At 39.7% G+C, this 20,238-nt stretch overlaps 1 long non-coding RNA gene across 1 annotated transcript; it reads left to right on the top strand.

Annotated features, from left to right (window-relative positions):
* Positions 1-732: 732 nt before the first annotated feature.
* LOC140610000 (uncharacterized) lies at positions 733-19,514 on the top strand. Its single transcript, XR_012011791.1, has 4 exons — positions 733-1,397; positions 2,772-2,864; positions 2,959-5,793; positions 15,009-19,514. It is a non-coding gene; the product is annotated as an uncharacterized lncRNA (long non-coding RNA).
* Positions 19,515-20,238: the final 724 nt, after the last annotated feature.

Here is a 20,238-nt window from a genome sequence, read left to right as displayed (position 1 = left end):
CCTACAGCTTATGTGACTTTATTTCATATTCACAGACTTACATGTATTAAATTTTGTATTAAGTGAACCCACTTAACAGATAAATATATCCACAAAGTGACAAAACATGGACTGGCAGCTAAATCTCCTGAAGCTGAATCTTGTCTCTGCCCATTTCCAGCTATGTAATTTTGAGCAAGTTACCTAGCCTCTCAGTGCTTCATTTTCCTTTCTGTTCTTTGGTGATCGTAATAGCAGCTACCATTTGGTAGGCTTGTGAAGTTTATTCAAATACAATTTTTTGCTTGGCAGCACATAGTAAATGCTCAGTAAATGGCAGATGCATTTATATTATCATAATCCCCTCCATTATTAGAATGGAACACCATCCCTGAACTACCTAAAATCATCGCGTGTATCAACAGTGGCATACACTATTTGAGAAACGCCACATTTTAGCACAGAGCTAATATTTGTGTGGACTGGCAAGGTGACAAGCCACAGAGTACTTCTGAGAAGAGGACCACACTGTATCTAGGACCCAGGGTTAGACTATTTTAGAGAATAATAAACCCAACTTACAAGTTTTAAGAACATTTTTAGCACAAATGACCTAAAATTTAAATTGTATTAAGTGTGTATAATCTGCATGGGTGCCTCTGCCATGAGAATAATTAAGCTATATTATTCCCAGGAAATGTGCTTTACTGAAGTTGAAATCTCCATTATATTCCCTAGAGAATTAAACTTTTTAATCCTTTATGATATACACTGATGTTATGTATCCAAAGAATGATGTCTTGACTATATCCTGTCTGTTCACTTTCCTATCAATATTTAAATGGTTTTCAGGTTTTTATTTTCAATTATACTTACATTTGATGACTTCTTTGGAACACCATCTGAGGAGTTAATCTTCATAATCCAGCCAACATAAATGAACCCTTAGAACTACCCTGTTTTTATTTTTTGTGTATGCCAAGATTTAATGCATAGCCAAGTAGCATGAGGCAAGCTCGTTTAAGAGGAGTGTTGTAAAGTTAGATTTTCATTATATTTAGTGAGAGATGGTGATGATCTCTTAATTCTTTGCTGCCACATCTGAGGCTCAATAGCAATGGCTTCATGTCCTCACCCATACTAACATGAATCCATAATATACATCTTGTGCGGAATATAAATGAAAAAGCTTCCATTCCATTCCCAGTCTTCCCAAGAAGCATGTACCAAAAAGAAAAAAAAAAAGAAAAAAAAAAAAAAAAGCAGAGCACATTTGCCATATTAAAATTGTCAAGCCCTTGTTTATAGATAAGATTTAGACATGGCTAATCTTATTTGTGTTCAATATTTATAGGTCTTTGGAGCCTATTACCTATACCAGATATACTGGAAAGTAATAGAACTGTACGTAAATCCAAGTAAGTCTCAGCAACATTTCTAAATGGTAAAGGCAGTTTGCTTTTGAAAAATTTGCATTTTAAATTTCTAATTATGGAGTCAGTTGAAGTTAAATCCAAATGGGTGCAATTGTCACTCAAAATGCCTTCCATATTATTCAGACAGCAAAATCTGTGTAGATAGAAACCACTAAACTAGTGTTTCCCAAACTTTGCTTTATGGAACTAGTTCCACAAGCTGTTCCAAAGGTTGCTTTGGGGAATTGGGGTTTGGAGGTTGGGGTAGGAACCAAAACACTCTATTTAATTTTGAGGAATTTAATGTTGGGAAATGCCATGTTAAACACATTTGAACAGGTATCCGTACTGCAAGACTTCTTGCATTCTCAAATACACTCATATGCAGAGTTTTCAGGATTGAGGATAGTATTTAGTGTTTCACAATCTTATTTGACCACAGGATTTTGTGTGTATGTGTGTGTGTAAAACACTTGCTGATGGTTCCAAAGAACATAGTTTGGGAAATTCCAGAGATTTTACAGAAATTATATAGAGTTGCTAAAAGATAACTCCTTTCATTCCTAAGGTAAGTACGCTTACATTTGTTTATTATTCTATTGGTAGAAACCATTGACACTAAAGAATTATTCCCGAAGAAGCAAATTTGCTTAGGTTTGGATTTCCATTGCAAATACTAAACTCTGGTTAAGGAAACTATTGCCATTAAAATATTATTATTCCCAAATTTAAAAAGTAATTTATATTGTCATTTTCAATGGAATATAAATTCTCTTAAGCTCACATTCAGTGTACGTTTTCTATGACTGATAAAAAGTAGTCCTTTATATTGCATGCCTCTCACCCCTTTAAGTATAAATACCTGATGTGTGGGAAGAATGGAAGAGATCTTGGCTACAGTGCAAGGAGTTTATAACTTTGGGTTCTGCTCATTGATTTTTGGTGGAAGGGACTTAGGAAGAATTATACAGTATTCAGAATTTACATAGTCTTCTCAATGATTTCTTTTTTTAAGGTTTTATTTTTAAGTAATCTCTATACCTAATGTGGGGCTCAAACTCACAACCCCAAGAAAAAGAGCTGTAGGCTTCACTGACTGAACCAGCCAGGTGCCCCTCAATTTTTTTTTTAATGCAGGCAAATCCTAACAGATAAGTTATATCTCCAAAGTTTGGTTAATTGGTTGTAGGCCAACCCACAAAAACTACATTAGTTGTCACAGATCCGGTATATTATAGTATTAAGATTGTTATAGAATTGAAATAGCCATATTACAAAGTCTTAGGGAAAATACATTAGCACATCATTCTATTCCTTACAAATGAGATCAGAGATTTCTTTCATTCAACACCTTTTTTACAATGTTTTTTTTTTCAGCCCCCATTCTTTGCCTGGAAATAGTGAACAGAGGAACTTCGCTCCTGTGGGCCAGAAGAATTAGTTGGCTTATATGACCACAGAGTTGAAATGGTAAATGTAACTTCACCTATGTCTGAATTTAAGGGCTCAAAGGCATTCAATCTACCTGTCTCTCATTTACTTGATTCTGTGCTCCTCTCTGCAGGTGACTCTTCTCCATGTGGACCCCACAATACAGCTGAAAGCAAGCGCTTCTTTGCCAGTGCCTATGGTCAAGTCCCCGTATCAGTTCTGGTCAGGCCTACTGTAAGAGCACCACAGCAGGAAGGTGGAACTCACCGATTGGTCAGGTCTGGGTCACGCGGTCCACTCCACTAGATTTCCCTTCAGCTGCACCTAAACCATGTGGACCAACAGAAAGGAAGGTGGAGTTAATCCACCCAGATTGCAAGGAGTGATGCCTAAAATGGGGAGGAGATTCTGAGCAGGCAAAACCACAAGCACTCAATTCCTGTAGATCTCAAAGAGGTTTGGGCAAGCTCTTCCTTTGCCAGTCTTGCTTCTCCCGTGTGCATCAATTTGGGATTTTTCTTTCCTCTCCCTAAATGGCAGAATGGGGGAAAGGTAGGGAAGGAAAGTATCCAATCCCTAGAGTTGTATCTCCCTCCTCATCACATGTGGCCAGTTTTTCACAAGCAGTTCTCCAGCTCTCACCCTCACCCTCACTCAATCCTCTACCACATGGATGTCCTAAGACCAGGGCTCTTCAATAAGATGTTGAGAAGACTCGCAAAAGCACAACTTCCTCTAAATACACAAGAACTCTTCCATAACTTCCGAAGCCCCCTGGGCCATCAGAGTGTTTTCACTCTCACATGACAGAAACCAAACTCCCATTTGGCTCAAACTGAAAAAGGAGATTTACTGGTCACATAACAAACTCCATGGATGGAGCTCAGCATGGTAACCTCAGATCCTCCAATGACCATGTCATGAATGGTTTGCTGTCTCCAACTCACCTCTGCTCTCCCCTCTTTTGGCTTAATTCTCATGCAAACTCTCCCTGTGACACAGCAGAATGACTTGATGGCCCCAAACACACCCCTGCAGTGAATCAACCAGCCTGGGAGAGATTTTTCCTCTTCCCAGAGTCTCCTTGGCCCAGAATGGCCAGGACCAGTCACTGTTGCCAGGAGCATGCAACAGACTGATAGGTCATCCTCATCTTGTTTCCACCCATTGAGCCCAGTGTACTTTGTCCCTCTGGAGGGGAAAAGGACAGCCCTGAAATCTGGAAAGGCAGTCCTCTTACAGCCCTTGTTCACTTTTGCACCTGTGGGTGTCTACTCCTTGCCCTTCTACCATTTGACTCTTTGTCATTTTGGGCTCAGATTAAGTTTTACCTCCTCAGAGAAAAGGGCACTGATCACCATTCAGGAAGGAAGTTCTGTTTGTATTTTTTTCAATATGCCATCTTATTTCCTTCATAGCCGACTTGTTCTCTTCCTCCTCCTCCTGTTCTACCTTTCCTCATCCTCTCCTCCACCACCTCCTCCTTTCCTTAAACCAGTGACCTGATTTCCTGTCATTTGTATATAAAATAATCATATTGTGATCAGTAGAAAAGTACTGGCAATTTTTGCCACAATATTATCAAAAAGAAGGCAATCCTTTTTTAATAAAAATAACATAAAAGAAATAAGATTGGAAAAAAGTAGTAGGCTGAAAGAATATTTGCTAAGACTGTAAAAAAAATGTTTACAAGAACATCATCACATCCTATTTATGTGAGTTCTTGGGAGAGTTCAAGTTCAATATGAATTAAATACTGTAACTTGTGCCTCTAAGTGCCCCAAATTTTCTCTTCACTATTTGATGATAGACTTTCTCAAGTGTATTATTCCCTGCCTTTTGAGACAGAATATAATTAATATAATTTTACCTCAGCTTAATGGCACAGGGTCATCTTGAAGATTATTATTTCACTGAGCTGGAAGACCGTGGTGTCCTTGGGGGCTTCAGAGTTGGGATGGAGGTTGTGGTCCTTGTATTAAGAGGCCCTAAACACAGTGCTTCTCCCCTGTCCCCTTTCCTCCCCAACCCCTTCCAGTTTATTGCTGCAGCCCTGCTGTGGGTTTGGAAGAACAGCTAACCCAGTTAAGTCATTGGCAGTTAACAGAATTGTGTTTTGTGTGAGGGAAATGTCTTGTTTGTGGATGAAGCTCAGGCACTCTTATGTGCAGCACATCAGCTTTCCTGCTTTGATTGTGGCTGTGCAGAGACTTTTTCCTCCTATTTCCTATTTCCCACTGGGCTTTAGCTAACAGAAGTCTCTGGATTCATAACTTGGTTAAAGAAATTTTACTATGATTAAGAAACCCAGGCCAGACTCGTTAGGATCATGGGCTTCTGTGTTGCTACACCACTCACAGGCCATTCTTCTCTCCATACTTTGCAAGAGTGTCACCATACTAGTCCAGCTCAGACTCTGGCAGTGGTCAGCCAATTCTTCTCTAAAGAACCAGGTAGTAAATACTGTGTGCTTTGTGAGCCAACAGGAAAAATCAAGGATATTATGTTGGTTCTTGAAGGAGAAGAGAGAAAACAAATTTCCACAGATTTTACATTAATGAGTTTCAAAGTGTAATAATGATAATTGAGTACAATTATTGCAATATGGTTTTACGCATGAGAAGAACAAAATCCTTTTTTGAGAAGGACTAACATTTTGCTTAATTGGGGTTCAAAGCTAGTGTTCTTTAGCCTCAGATTGATTGTAAATATTCATTTGTAAAAGCCATCTTAGCTCATAAGCTATTCAGGAACAGGTACAGTGAGCCAGATTTGGACCATAGTTTCCCAACCCCTGGACTATGGCATAAACTGATAACTGTCCCCCATATCTGTTGTTTCTTTTTCCTTTTAGTAATATAATGCTCTGAATTTTAGCTCAGCTCATAACCACATTGCTGGGTACCTTTCTTTTCAGCCTTCCTTGCAACTCAGTGGGACCAAGTCATTCAATTCTGGATAATCAGATGTGAGTACCCCTCTGTTCCTTACTTTCTAATGGCTAGGAAGGAGTAGATGCTCTGATGACTGTGGCAGAGCTGCCCCACCAGCCTCTGGACTGCTGTGTGGAAAAGAAAGAAATTTATTTCAAGTCTATATTTTGAGATCTTATATTATAGTTATGTTTGCAAATACTATATACTGTATGCTGTACAATTCGAAGGAAGAAATGTTCTCTCCTCTTCCGTGTTCTCCTTCTCCTCCTCTTCTTCTTCATTCTTTGCTTCAGTGACATTACTTCAGGATTTTCACCCTTTCCTACTGGCCTTCCTAGTCAAATCATCTAAATCAATGAGTTTTTCCTTTTTTTCACCCCTGCTTAAGCAAAAACAAATTAAATTCCCCTTTGCAGCTTAGATGAGAATCATTGAATAGAACTTAAAAGCTGTCTAAGGACTTTGTGTATTTCCAAAATGAACCTCATGAGATGGAGTTGCTCTTTTGTAATAACAAGAAGCACACAAACTTGGCAAATGTAATCTTACCTCGGCTAGCGAAACCTGCAGGCAGATTTTTATCTGTTTACAGGGATTATTATAAAAGGCTGAATAACAGCCTTGACTGTTTCTTTGGTTGTCAGCTGAACTGTAATCACATCCAGTTTGAGATGAGGAACTGCTGAGTGTAGAGTGTTAGACACACACACACACACACACACACTGCACAAAATTGAAAATCATACAAGAGGCGTTGAAACTACTACAAACATGTTGTCTGTGCTGATTCACTGTAGAAAAAGAGAGTTAGAAAGGCACTTTTCTCATCCTTTTTTATGTGATACCTTCTTAGAAAATACTTTTTTTTTTTTTTTTTTTTTAGACAAATACTTTCTGCTTTTTGAGTCTCAGTTTCTTGTCTAGATGACAGGGGCAAAAGTGCCTGTTGCAGAGGGCTGAGGTAAAGGTAATGAGAGAAAATGTTAAATACACATCTTTCCATGCTTGATGGTTGTGTTGTTATTTTTCTGTCCAGTTGTTTTTATACCACAGTGTTTTATTTCAAGCCAGAGTTGTCTTTTCTCCATAAAAAAGTGACTCTTATTAGCCAACATATCCTAGTGGCTGTAAAGCCCAACCTGCATCTGGTCATACTGTTTGAAATGGTAGGAGTTGTCAAACTTGGTTTTTCTTTTCTTTTAAATAGAGTTTCTTGAGGGAAAAGGCCAGTGGTTATTTTTCTTTTATCAAAAATGCTAATAGAACCTTCTCTAGGTTTGCAGATTTTTCTGCAGGACCCACACAAGTCCTGGCACATATACCAGACTCTTTAATGTGGTTGAGAACGTGGATGCCAGAGACAGACGAGGTTTGAATTCACTGCCCTCCACTTACAGCCTTGTCACTTGGGGCAAGATACCTAACCGTGGTTTGCTTCTTTTTCCTCATGTGTAAAATGTCAGTAAATAATACTCCTTACATAGCACGGTGTGCGGCCAAGTGAATCAGTACATATCAAAGGATCTGTGCCTGTCACACACTAACATTCAGTAAATGTTAGTTCTTACTGTGCCATGGAGGCTGATTTTTTTTTTCCCCCCTTGGACAAGCCTTCTATTCTAGCAACAAGCAGCTCCAGTGAGCACACTACTTTTCTGGTGTTTTTCTTCTTTCTGGTTCTGGACTATTCCACTTATCTATTGCTGCATAAAAAAATCAGGCCTGAATCATGGCGTAAAACAAAAACCATTTTGTTATGCTCCCAGAATCTATAGGTCAGGTATCTGGACAGGGCATAGCTGGGATGGCTTGTGTTTTCTCTGCTTCATAATGTCTGGGGCCTCAGCTGGGAAGAGTCCAGGGACCAGTGGTGACTCAATGGCCGAGGGCTAGAATCACTTGGAGGCTCCTTCACTCACAAGTCTGGCGCCTGGGCTGCGTGACTCAAAAGACTTGGCTCAGCAGGGACCGTTGACCAAAGTGCCCACACGTGGCCTTTCCACGTGGCTTGGGTTTCTCCCAGCATGGTGGCTCGCTTCTGAGAAGGAGCAAACCCAAGAGCAAATGTTTCAAAAAACCCAGACAGAAATGGCATGGCTCTTTGTGACCTGGCCGCAGAAGTCAGGAAGTGTTACTTCTGCTACTCTGCTGAACTAGCAGTCCCAAGTTTTCTCTGATTCAAGGGGAGGGTGGCATAGATGCCATTCTGGATGGAAGTGTCAAGGATCTTAAAAAATTTCTTTTTTAAAATTTTTCTCCTATGAATTTGGCTTTGTTTGGGACTTGTTACCCATGTTCTGGTTAGTGATCCCTAGTCTTCCCTGGTTGCTGTGTACCCTTGACTAATCCCAACCCCTAGGATTTAGAATCTAGAGCATCCCTCTGGCAACCTTCACTTGTTCCTTCTATCACCTAGACAGCATTCCCTGTTCCTGCCCACTACCCAGCCCTGCCTCCCGCCTCCTTCCTTTGCTCCAGCTCATCTGCTACCTAAAACTCACCAAGTGGAATAATATTTTTGTAATTCTAGCCAAACTTTCCCTCAATATTTTCACTTCCTCCTTGGTCTACCCACAACTTGCTGAAGCTCAACTCTTCCAAGCTTATGAACTCAGAAAAGGAATGTTTCTTCAGAAAGGGAAAAGCTGAGGAGCCTCTTTGTAGGAAAAGAGAATAGATTCTCACTGCATAGGACAAATATTTCAACACAAAGACTCCCCAGTTAGGGGAACAGAGGGAGAGTAATGAGAGCAGAGGTATGGGTGGTACCAGAAAGACGGGTCCAATGCATTGTTACTTTGGTTAAAGCCTGGGGAGGTGGCCAAAATCACAAATAGTTTTATGGGATCTGGGAGCAGAGAGGACGTGAAACTTTCCAGGCGAGTTCCTGGAGAAGAAGCAGTGCTGTAGAGGAAAGCATGGTGATTGCAGTATTGAGGTGGGATGGGGCCTTAGACAGCATCACCCACGAGAAAGACCTGGAACTGAAAAAAAGAAACAACCAATCCTGGAAGGATGATGAGAAAAGACTCATTGCTAACCCACATGGGCCCATTGCCGAGGACCAGAGTGAATGCCGTGGAGGACAGGATGCTTTGCTTCACCCAGAGCCTCTTTTCTATAGACTCGTGGGATACCTAGAACCATGGGAAAAGGAAGGGAACCCATAAATGACAAAGATTAACTTTTCACCTCCTTAATTAGGAAGCAGTAGATTCAAATGAGAATCTAGTTTTAGAAAAATGAAACAAGTTAGATTTTTTAAAAGATTTTATTTATTCATTCATTCATGAGAGACACAGAGAGAGGCAGAGACACAGGAAGAGGGAGAAGCAGGCTCCCTGTGGGGAACCTGATGTGTTGGAGTCAATCCCAGAACCCCAGGATCATGACCTGAGCCAAAGGCAGACACTCAACCACTGAGCCACCCAGGTGCCCAAGTTCTATTTTTTTGCACACCTAAAGATGTGTACTGCTATCCACATTCACTCATACATATTCAGTGTTTCATATTGAGGGGAGAGGTGGATGTATGCAATAAAATTCTATATGGCATGTTTTTAATAATCAATTCTTATTTCTGTTGGAGTTTTATTGTGTTTCTGTCAAATAACACTGATAGAGATTTAGCTGTTGAGTAAGTGGAAATTGTGAATGAAAGTTACAATTCATTCATTTAAATCTTTCTGAGCAACTACTATATGTCAAATAGTGTCTTAAGTGGAGTTAACAGAGGTAATAAGGCCATAGTCTTTGCCCTTGAAAATAAAACTTACAATGTAACAGCTTTAGAACAGGCATGATTTTTTGGTCTAATAGCTAGCTCTTAGGTTTATAGCTAGACACATATAGATGTGAGGAATCTGATCAGTTAAAAGCACACACACACACACACACACACACACACACATTCTTAGAGCTCTTTCCTCCAAATGCATAATAAGGATCCCCATGGCAGTACCCCTCTTCTGTGATTTGGTCAACAGAGTCAAGAGAAAGGCTTGAAGCACACATACACGCACATACATTCACACACACCATCTCTTTATTCTGTACTAGGGTGTGTTGTCATTGCATGATATATTTAGACAAAAACCACTTACTTTATAATGATCTTTGTTCACATGAAATCTACAGAAATAAATAGTATTACTGATTTCTTCTTTTGTTTGATGTCAGTGTGAGATATTTATTAAGAAAATGCGCTGGATGTAATGTCACCTTAATTATAGTATGAGAAGGCTTAATGAAGGCAAATTCCCCTTTATAGCTTTAGGCTTTAATGCCACTAGGCTCTTCTGTTTATTCCAATGAATTACATTTCTGGCACCCACGATCTCATGTAACAAATGCATAACTAATGTGACATTCACACAAAACATCACATTAGTTCCATACGATCAGTTCTATTCCAGTGAACACCAACCCAAATCATGTTATTGTAATGTGAGTTGCGATTTAATACCCTAATTTGTAGGTAAGTTTTGTCTGAATCTAGCATTATTTACACCACTTATGGTGGTTTCTAAGACATACTAGATGCACATTTTATCTGGCTTGGCTACCTCCCCTCCCCCGATAGACACACCCCTAAGTAATATATCAAACAGTCTGGTACTGAATACGTTCTCAACTATCTTCCTACCAGGTTAAAAATTGCGGGTGACAGTAGTTGGCTGTTTCAATAACTCGAAAATTCCCGTAATGTAACATGCTTTCAAATTTGGAGAACTAAGAATTACAGAAGAATAGAGACTGTCATCCAGCCCAGGAAAAGTTAATAGTTGCATAATACTATTTATAAAATGAGGTCAAGATTATTCTGTAAGCATAAGTCAATCTATTTTGAAATAAGGCATTCTTTCTGCCTGGTGTCTTCTCCCTGCAGTCCATATGGCAAGCTCACTTGCATCCTTCACGCTTCAGCATGATTGTTACCTCCTTTCTAACAAAGCTTTTGACTACCCTATTTAAAACAGCCCCCTCTGTATCACTGACTGCCTATCACATCACCCTGTGTGACACTTTCTGGTACCTATTTCTCTATTTGCTGTCCCTTTTTCCCTAGTTATAAATTACAATTTCTAGGTGGGCAGATGACCACCTAGAATGAAAGCTACTTTTCCAGCTTCTCTTGCAGCCATGGAATACATCTGGCTATTGGGAGAAACACTATTTTTTTTTTTTATTTTTTTTTACTAAACCATCTTTAAAAGTGAAGGGAGAGGTATGGTCCTCTTCTTGGCTTTGTCCTTCATATAGTTGCAATGGCTGAAACCCAAGCCATCATTATCCTGGAGCATGAAGTGGAAGCCATGTGTTTGGAATGGTGAACCACAAATCTAGGTCCTAGATGAATTCATGAAGCTGCCTTACCGATCTCTCTCTCTCTCTCTCTCTCTCTCTCTCTTTTAAGAGAGAGAAAGAGACAGACAGAAGCAGCAGAGTGGGTGGGGAAAGAGAGACTCTCAAGCAGGCTCCACATCCAGGGCAGAGCCTGACGCAGACTGGATCTCATGACCCTGAGATCATGACCTGAGCTGAAAGCAAGAAAGAGTCTTACGCTTAATCCACTGAGCCTCACAGGTGCCCCAACTGCCTTATCCATTGTGAAGAGACTTCTTTAATGTGAAAGGAGAAATAAACTTTTGAAACCACAATCATTATTCCACATATATAGCAACTTGTCCAGCGTATTAACCTGAACCAACCAAAGAAGAGGTGCACCGATCAATCGGAATAGATGCCAGTGTCAAAAAATTGCTGTAGCTGAATCACAGCTTTGGTTTAAGCAAAATGATTTTGAATCTTCTTTCCCCTGCAACTAAACCTAATGTTAAGTAATCTCTACTTTTTAACCCTTGTTGTAGTCCGTGATTATCTTTTCATTGTTTTACATATTTATTATCTTCCTCTCCCCTTAACATCTAATCTCTATGAGGGCAGAGAATTCCTCTAGGGTTTGCTTCTGGAACACAACTTCGTTGAATGTTGAAAGAATGAATGAACTAATTCTTTAATTTTTTATTGCGAGATACAATATTTTGGGAATTGCAGATCTGGAGCAGTGAAAAGAATTCTATTTGGAGGACGAGGGTTGGCAGTGCAATTGACAAAAGTTTTTTTTTTTTTTTTTTCCTTCTGACTTGAAAAAAAAACCTGATGAAATTAGTGGTAGATAAAAATTCATTTCTCGCTTCTAACAAGGAATCACAAACAATGGAGGACATATAAATAGAGTAGCAGCTTTATTAATAATACTTTCCTACTCCATTCGTGATCTTTTGATGACAACCCTACCGGAGGCACTCTTTATCAGGCACTAAAGCAATTTAGATGCTGTCACATGCCTTTCTTGATATATACGTATTAGACATAAAGCAGTTTTCTGTTCTTTAGCTTATTTTAGTATATAATTAAAACTCTGACTGTCTGCTACTAAGCAACGGAGCATGGCAGAGGTTGATCACATGCTATCACAAAGATAGAAAGAGGAAAAATAATAAAAATAATCATACCCATTCCTGTAATCAGCCTTCAGATCTTAATTATGTTTTAACTCCTTTGTTATGCCAAAGGCAATGCCTATTGGCATTTAAAGGACACTCTCACTTCTCTGCCTAAATTCAATCTAGTTGTTTCATTTGGATCCTAGTCCATTTATGGAATCCTTCTGGGGGCATTTAAGGTCACAAAGGATGATAGAAAACTGAGATAGGAGTCTGGAGGTTTGGGTTCCATTTAGCCCCCAACCTGGCAAGGTGTGTGTGGGGAAGCACCCAGATTCTAAACTCAAGGAAAGGGAGGCTGGGGTGGGGGTGTGTGCAAGGCTGGAGGTTGGGGGAGGGTGGGATTGGTAGGTGAACAAGTGGGTTTATACCCAAAACAGCCCTCTGCCACCTTTCTCCCTGACCCAGGGGCTGACCTCTGAAGTTTCAATTTTATATTTCACTCTGCTTTCAAAGACGCCTTTTTATCAGACTCTTAACTTTTATATGAATGGTATTTCTGTAAAATTGTGAGATGCACCAGTTTTGAAGACTGTATCCAGAGGGAATAGCTCTTACTCTGTTCTGGCCCCCACCTCCCTCAACTTCCCAAAAGACTTCTGAATATGAATCTTATTCACTTATTCATTCATTCATTCATTCATTCATTCATTCATTCATTCGTGAATGAATAACTTTTGAGCCCCTACTTTGGGTCAGGTACTATTCTATGCATTAGGGCTGTAACAGTGGGCAAAACGGACACCTCTACCCTTACAGAGCCTTGCTCCATAGGAAAGACAGCAAATAAATAAGAGAAGCTTTTTTAAAAGGAATGAATACTTACCATATATTGAGCTCTCACTAGGCCAAACACAGCATAGTCTCATGGTGCTATTTACTCTTTACACCAGCTAACAGGAGCGGCACAGAGGATGCACAGCGGTGGTGCACGAACATGAGATGCACTGCCCGAGCCGATTCCCAGGGCTGCCACTTACTAGCTGTGTCATTTGTAGCCAGTTAATTACTCTTTACTTGCCTCAATTTTCTTACCTGGAAAATGGCAGTTCTATCTTATGGGGCTGTTGGGAGAATAATTATTTAATGTATTTGTATGTAGATCAACACAAGTCCCTTCTCTCCATGTAAGGATGAGGAAAGCTATGTAATGTCCCTCTTTTCCAGAGCCACCCATTCTCTGACACCCATACTACCATACTACCAAAAGATTTGGGGCCATGTTAGATGTTTCAGAGCCCAGACCTACTTTCTTTTGGAGGGAGCATTGAGAAGGGTAATGATTGGTAACTATTAAGGCTATACAAGGACAGAAAAAAGATCTGGAGTTAAGGGGGCCAGGAAGAGCTGTCCTAAAACAATTAACAATGTTAGGAAAACTTAAAAAGTATATTCATGTGCTGATGCCTCTGCACTTGAACTGTATAACTTCCTGGTGGGAGGTAAACAAGAGGAAGGAATTCTTGAGGGTACCTGAGAGTCTGCTCCATTATTTTTCTTTGGCTTTTGTAATCTTCCTACATACTAAGCAACTAAAATGAGCATGACCTCTTTTCTTTGTCCTTCTCTCCACATCTGAACTATTCTCCTCTCAAGCTGACTGGTGTCCCTTTTTGGTCATCTAAGTCATGCCTAAAGACCCTCCATTGTCTACCCCAGGATGAGAGAGCGTGTGTAGAGGAGATTGAAAGAGCCCAGCAGAGACAGAAACACAACATAATTGGTCAGTATCAGCCTATAAACCAGCTCCATTGGAGTCAGATGTCTGTCCTTGCCCCATCCAGCCATTGGGGGGACAGAATCAACTTTTGAGACTTGTGATTATAGACAAAGAAGTTGCGGATTGGGCAAGCTTTCCTAAATCTTTCTATTTTTGCTTTTCTCTGCGAAGTTATTTTCCACGCAATGGGTCCAACACCTATTATCTCTGCCCTCAGCTGCACATTACAGATAATTAGCATCAGTTGTATTGTCATACCTACCATTTATTAACAACCTTCTTAACTGTAGCAACGTACAGATTACTTTTAAAAATAGCCGTTAGTCTCTTTGTAAGTGGAAGGGCTCAGAATCTTATACACCCAAAGTTTCTCTCTTTGCTAGAGCCAGCCATGAGCACTCTCCACCTGACGTTTTGGAAAACAGATTTATAGGCAGGTCTGTGTGTTATGCTTCTAGTTAATCGATGTGGTCCCACAGAACTTAAAGTACTGCAGGGACCAACAGGATCTCTACCTTCAAGGAGTCTTAATCTGTACTGGATCATGACATATATAAGATGTTAGTATTTTCTCCAAGCCCAGCTGTGCAGTGGGTAACTAAGTTGGCTTCCTTGCAACAAAAAAATTCCTTCAAGAACAACTTCTGTCACAATTGCCTGTAAAAGTTTCAGCTACTCTCTTCCTTGCTTCCTTTCCTTTTGGGGTTGTGCCTAGTGGTTGGCTACCACTCAGGAAAGCATTATAATTGTAGGCACTAGCTTAGCCAAAAGGCCATGTTTTAGCTTTAGGGTAAACTTGTTAAAATTGGGCACTCAGCCAGGGTCATCCATCTAAGGACATCGTGAAAGCGTCTTACGGTTGTTCATCCAGCTACGGTCTAATTAATTTTCAAATGGACAAAGTAGCTTCTTGGGCCGTGTAACAAGCATTTTCATTCATTTAAGCGAAGCTGGATTTGGCTCGGAGCAGGGTCACGAGAAATTCTAATGGCTTCTTCTGTTCTTTGTGTGTCCTCAGGAGAGCTTGCTTGATGTCAACAAAGCAAGATTTGTGCTCCGGGCAATCGGAGTGGAATCAGTTTCCAGAGAGCCAAGTTCTTTGACTTCCCCTAGAAGGAAAGGGTATGGAATTGAGCATATGGGAAGGCTCTCTAAACCCTTTTACATTATTGGATTTAGCTACGCTCACATAATGAAATTGTTGAGATTGTTTAAACCTTCTGCGGGGACTTCTGTTAGCGGAGAAGAAACTTGTACTAAAGCCATAAGAAGATTGTGTTATAGATATAATGGAATCTTTTTTATCTTTTGCCTGGTTTTCTGTGTAGGGCTGACATTTTTTTTCTGGGCATGAAGCCAAGGGTCTATTTAATTTCTCAAAATTTCCCATGGTCACTAATACTGTCCCCCTGACAGCAGTTTCATAAATTTATAAATAAAGACAAAGCCATAAGAAAGGTTGTGAATCCTTGCAATTAACTTCAAATAGCGTTTGGCAGCTTTTTTTTTTTTTTAAAGGTGGCTATTTTGCTCCGTAAACATAGTGACACCTATAGAAAGCATGTTCTTGATTCTTCAGAACATTTTTCACTGATCTTACCTAAATCCCAATAAAATATTGAACTTTATCTTTGTCTCGAAACCACATCTATGATTAAATAAATCTTGAATATAAAAATGCAAGTTGACTTACATCTGATGAATTCTCATGAACAATTAAATTTATATCACTCATTTTTCTTGCATTTAGGATTATGGGGTGATGGTGGCATTTTTTATTTTGAATATAAAATCCTGTTTGTTTTGTTGTTGTTGTTTTTTTACTTTTAGATTTTTAAGAAGGCTTTTTACCAATTTGGAGACATATTTTGTTTGTTTTTATTTGTTTTTTGTGGGTTTTGGTTTTGGGGTTTTTTTTTAAAGAGGTGGGGGTTAGGGAGGACGCAGGTGGCAGGCAGCTTCCCATTAAGGAGCATCATGACAGTTTGACCATGAAAAATGCACCCCATTGAATACCACAGTGTTCTGGGAAATGACTAGCCACAGAAAACCCTCTGCCCCTAGCATTCATTTCAGCAATGCCCCCAAACTGCTTGCTTGCTTTTTTGCAGCCAACCAAGGACCCCAAGTGTACCTGCAGAAAGTCATCCAGACTTCCAAAAAGCCCACCTTCACAGAACCCTTACCAATAAGAAGTTGCCTTCCCGTCCCTTTTAGACTCTATGAAACTCACTTTCCCTACTAATACCCTGGAATCTCTGCTGAAAGAAGTGTGACAGCTGATGGGTTCTTTTGCAAGTTTATGAATAAATAGTCTTTGTTAATTTTGTCTCAGACTTAGTTTTGTCTTTGACAGATGTATCCCCGACTTAGAACAACATCTTGCCCATAGAAGAATCAAATATTTACTCATTCAACAAATATCTGCTGATTACCTACTACATGCCAGATACCATTCCCAGCACTGAGCTAGAAGATACATAATTTGCCCTCTACCCAGTATACTAAATTTCATAAATAATAATTTTAGGATATAATAAATAATTTCATAAATAATGACTTCTCATTAACAATGATTTTGTAAGTAATAACTTATTAACAATGCATACTAAAGTATAAGCCTGATTTTTTTAGTTTAGAGAGAAGCAGTGCCTCTTTTATAAGGGTAAGGGAAACCAAGCTGTCCTACATGATACCATAAACTTCCTGCGACATAAAAGCAGCCATCCCATCACCTAGCATCTGTGATAAGACAGCCATTGCATTTTCGAAGGAAAGAGGAAATTAGTTAGTTGACGCTTGCGCTGAAGAGTGTCCTCTGGCTGGTTATACGTACTGCCTTTTATTTCCTCACTCCTGAAACTATAACATAGTTGCATAGTAATATATATTGACAATATTCCTCTCTCCCCCACATTTTATCTCTGTTTCAAAGATTCAATGAAAAAGGATATTCTCGAAAAGCTAGCAAAAACAATGGAAAGCAAGACTTGATGCCAAATATAAACATATTTCTGTTTAGCAAATAGCAGGGGCATATAAAACATTCCCATTTCTCTTCTCACATAACAGAATGTTCTCTGCTTACTGTATTAGTTAACAAATTCAAGTCTGTTTATTTTGTTTGAAATTCCACTTCATCCATAAATTACAGCGTTACACAATAACACCAGAAGGACAATATCACCATTGTTTGCTTTTACAATCATCTCAGCCCACAAAATTCTGTTCCATTGTCAGCTTGCTGTCATCAAGCCATTGTTGTTTTCTCTACCCAGGGTCTCCCTACTAATATCATTCAAATTATTTAGACACTCAGCAATGTTTTTGCTATCAGTGCAGACTTCTAAAGAGCTGGAGCCCCAGTGTGATGACCAAATCACCCTTGACTATTTATCTTTCCACAGTCATTATTTCCCGAGGCCGGGAGTAGCTGAGCTGCAGCGCGTGCAGCACAGGGGGGAGCTTCCCCTGCTGAAACTGGTTCATTCCATTGGACAATGAGGCCTTTCTGCTAGACTCTCTCTGGGCGGCACACAATGAGCCGGTTCGGGGGAGGGCAGGCAGGTCATTGATAACAACAGTTCCCAGACTTCCTAGAGTAAGGAATTTTCAAATGAAAACATGTATACATTGTTTTATTTACTAATTCTCTGTACCTCCTTTCGCAGTTGCGAAAGAACTCCAGGCGCTTGACCAAAAAAAGAAAAAAAAAATATATGAAAAGTAAGTCTGTCTCTCCCTGCTCTCCGCCTTAGAATTACATTCTTTGATTCATTCTGCATCTATTTATTCTGAGCCTCCTGTGTGTTAGTCATTGGAAATAGACACAGTCCTTCCCCTCGCGGGGGATACAGATGTTAAGTTGTTTTCTAATGTTTTGTTTTGTTTGTAGGATAGCTTCTGTGTGAATACTTATGCGTAATATGTAGGCTCTCATTTTAAAAAACACAAGCGGTGATTTACCCTACACACACTTTTGTGTTTTGTTTTATTCCCGTAACACTATGTGGAGGAAGTTTTTTATTTTCTCCGTACAGCATTCTTTTCTCCCTTGCAAACAGCGCCCTGACTTAGGGAATCAGCTCTTGTTCACTTGGCACGTTCCATGTGGGGATGGAATCACCTGGTAGTCAAGGGGTAGGTTCACCACCTGGGACCCAGGCTCATTCTCTCTTCTCTCTTCTGAGTTAGTCTCAACCCAAATGACTCAGATTGAGACCACAATATTGAGACAACATGACGGAGTGAAATCTGATGTTGAGTGGTCTGGAGCTACTAATTCATCATCTTCTCTCCAGACTCCTGGCCATTCCTGTGACTCATGTTACTCCAATTCATTCCATTTTTGCTCTAGTACTCCAGAATTGATTTCTGCTGCTTGTAACAAAGATGTTTAACCCAAGACATACAGTAGATCAGCATAGACAGACCTATCTTATTCTTTGTTAGTATCTGAAAGGCGTTCTGTTTTGTCAATGTAGAGCTCTCCCCCCACTATCTGAGAGCAGAGCATTGCATGGAATGTTTTGTAAGTCAAAGTGGTGTAAAGTGAAGAAGCAATTACCATTAATTTGTATGGAAAAATCTTGAGTGTTCCCAGACCCCCAAAAAATAACTTCTTAGGCTTTTCTGATACCTTAGGACACATCTTGCTAACAGATGAACAGAATAAATGGAGATAAAGCACAGATGCTCGCTGACACAGTTCAAAGTGATGGTGGCTGGATGCTGAGATGCTGAGTGTGTTTCCTGGGGAAGGAGCTTGGCTGGCAGGGCCTCTCTCACTGGGCAGGATAGGATGCGCTGCCTCTGTAACAGCTCCCTGCAAAACAAACACTGAACAAGATTTTTGCTGTTCACCTTTTCTGGTAAAAGTGAAAATCCTCTTTGGATTTCGTTTGATTTGCAAAAAAAAAGTACTAGCGTAGGTGTCCCATAAAAGCGAAGTGGCATATAAGGCAAATTTTCAGAAAGTGGGAATGCCTATAGCATAGTTTCTTGAACCATCTCTTATAGTGGACATTTAAGATGTCTCCAATGTTCTGTCAACAAAAACTTCAGAATATACACCCACACACACAATATATTCTCATACATCCACCTTTAGACAGACATATGAATATGTTTTGGGGGGATACATTTCTAGATGTGAAACGGCTCGGTCAAAGGAGATTTTTATACATTTTTAATAATATCAAACAGCGTTCAAGGCCTTCACATGAGAATACGCTACTGTAACTAACCATTGAGAATATAAATGATGAAAAAGTTTTAACAACACTTTATTTGTAACAATTCTTTATGGCCACTAAGTGAAAATGTGAGTCTTGCTGAACTTAGAAAGCTGGGAAAATAAATATAAACACAAGAAAAGCCAACTACCAAATCACTTATGATTCTCTCACCCACATTGGTAGAATTGTATCCACTCATCATTGTTATTTTTTTATCCAGCTTTTGCAAGTGTTTTTATTTTTTTATTTTTCATTTTTTAAAGATTTTATTTATTTATTCATAGAGATGCAGAGAGGAAAAAAAAAGAGATGCAGAGAGAGAGAGAAGTAGCAGAGACACAGGCAGAGGGAGAAGCAGGCTCCATGCAGAGAGCCCAACGTGGGACTCGATCCAGGGTCTCCAGGATCACGCCCTGGGCTGCAGGCAGCACTAAACTGCTGCGCCACCAGATCTGCCCTGCAAGTGTTTTTAAAAAGGATTTTTATTGGGAAATCTGGGTGCCTCAGTGGTTGAGCATCTATCTGCCTTTGGCTCAGGTTGTGATCCTTGGGTCCTGGGATCCAGTCCTGCATCAGGCCCAGCAGGGAGCCTACTTCTCCCTCTGCCTAGGTCTCTGCCTCTCTCTGTATCTCTCATGAATAAATAAAATCTTTACAAATAAATAAAAAAAAATAAAGAGGATTATCAACAAGCAATATCATCATAGCTAGAAGTAGAGGGTATGAAATGCATTTCTTGAATTCCAATTATATGGGATTTTCTACTTATATTTTTGATTTCCAATTTAATTGCTAAGGGAAAGAGAACAGAATCTGTATGGTTTCAGTGTTTTGCAGCTTGCTAGGACTTGCTTCATTGGCCATTGTATGCTCACTTGTGGTTGCATTTCTGTGTGTCTTTGAAACCATATACTTTGTACTTGCTCTAAATTGGATTTGCTAGTTGTGCTATTCGAATCTACATTCTTAATGACTTTTTCTGGTTGTTAGTAACAGAGAAAGGTATGTTAA

Source organism: Canis lupus, chromosome 19 (assembly GCF_048164855.1).
Source record: "Canis lupus baileyi chromosome 19, mCanLup2.hap1, whole genome shotgun sequence".
Classification (NCBI taxonomy): Eukaryota; Metazoa; Chordata; class Mammalia; order Carnivora; family Canidae; genus Canis; species Canis lupus.
This window is presented reverse-complemented; position numbering and strand designations above follow the sequence as displayed.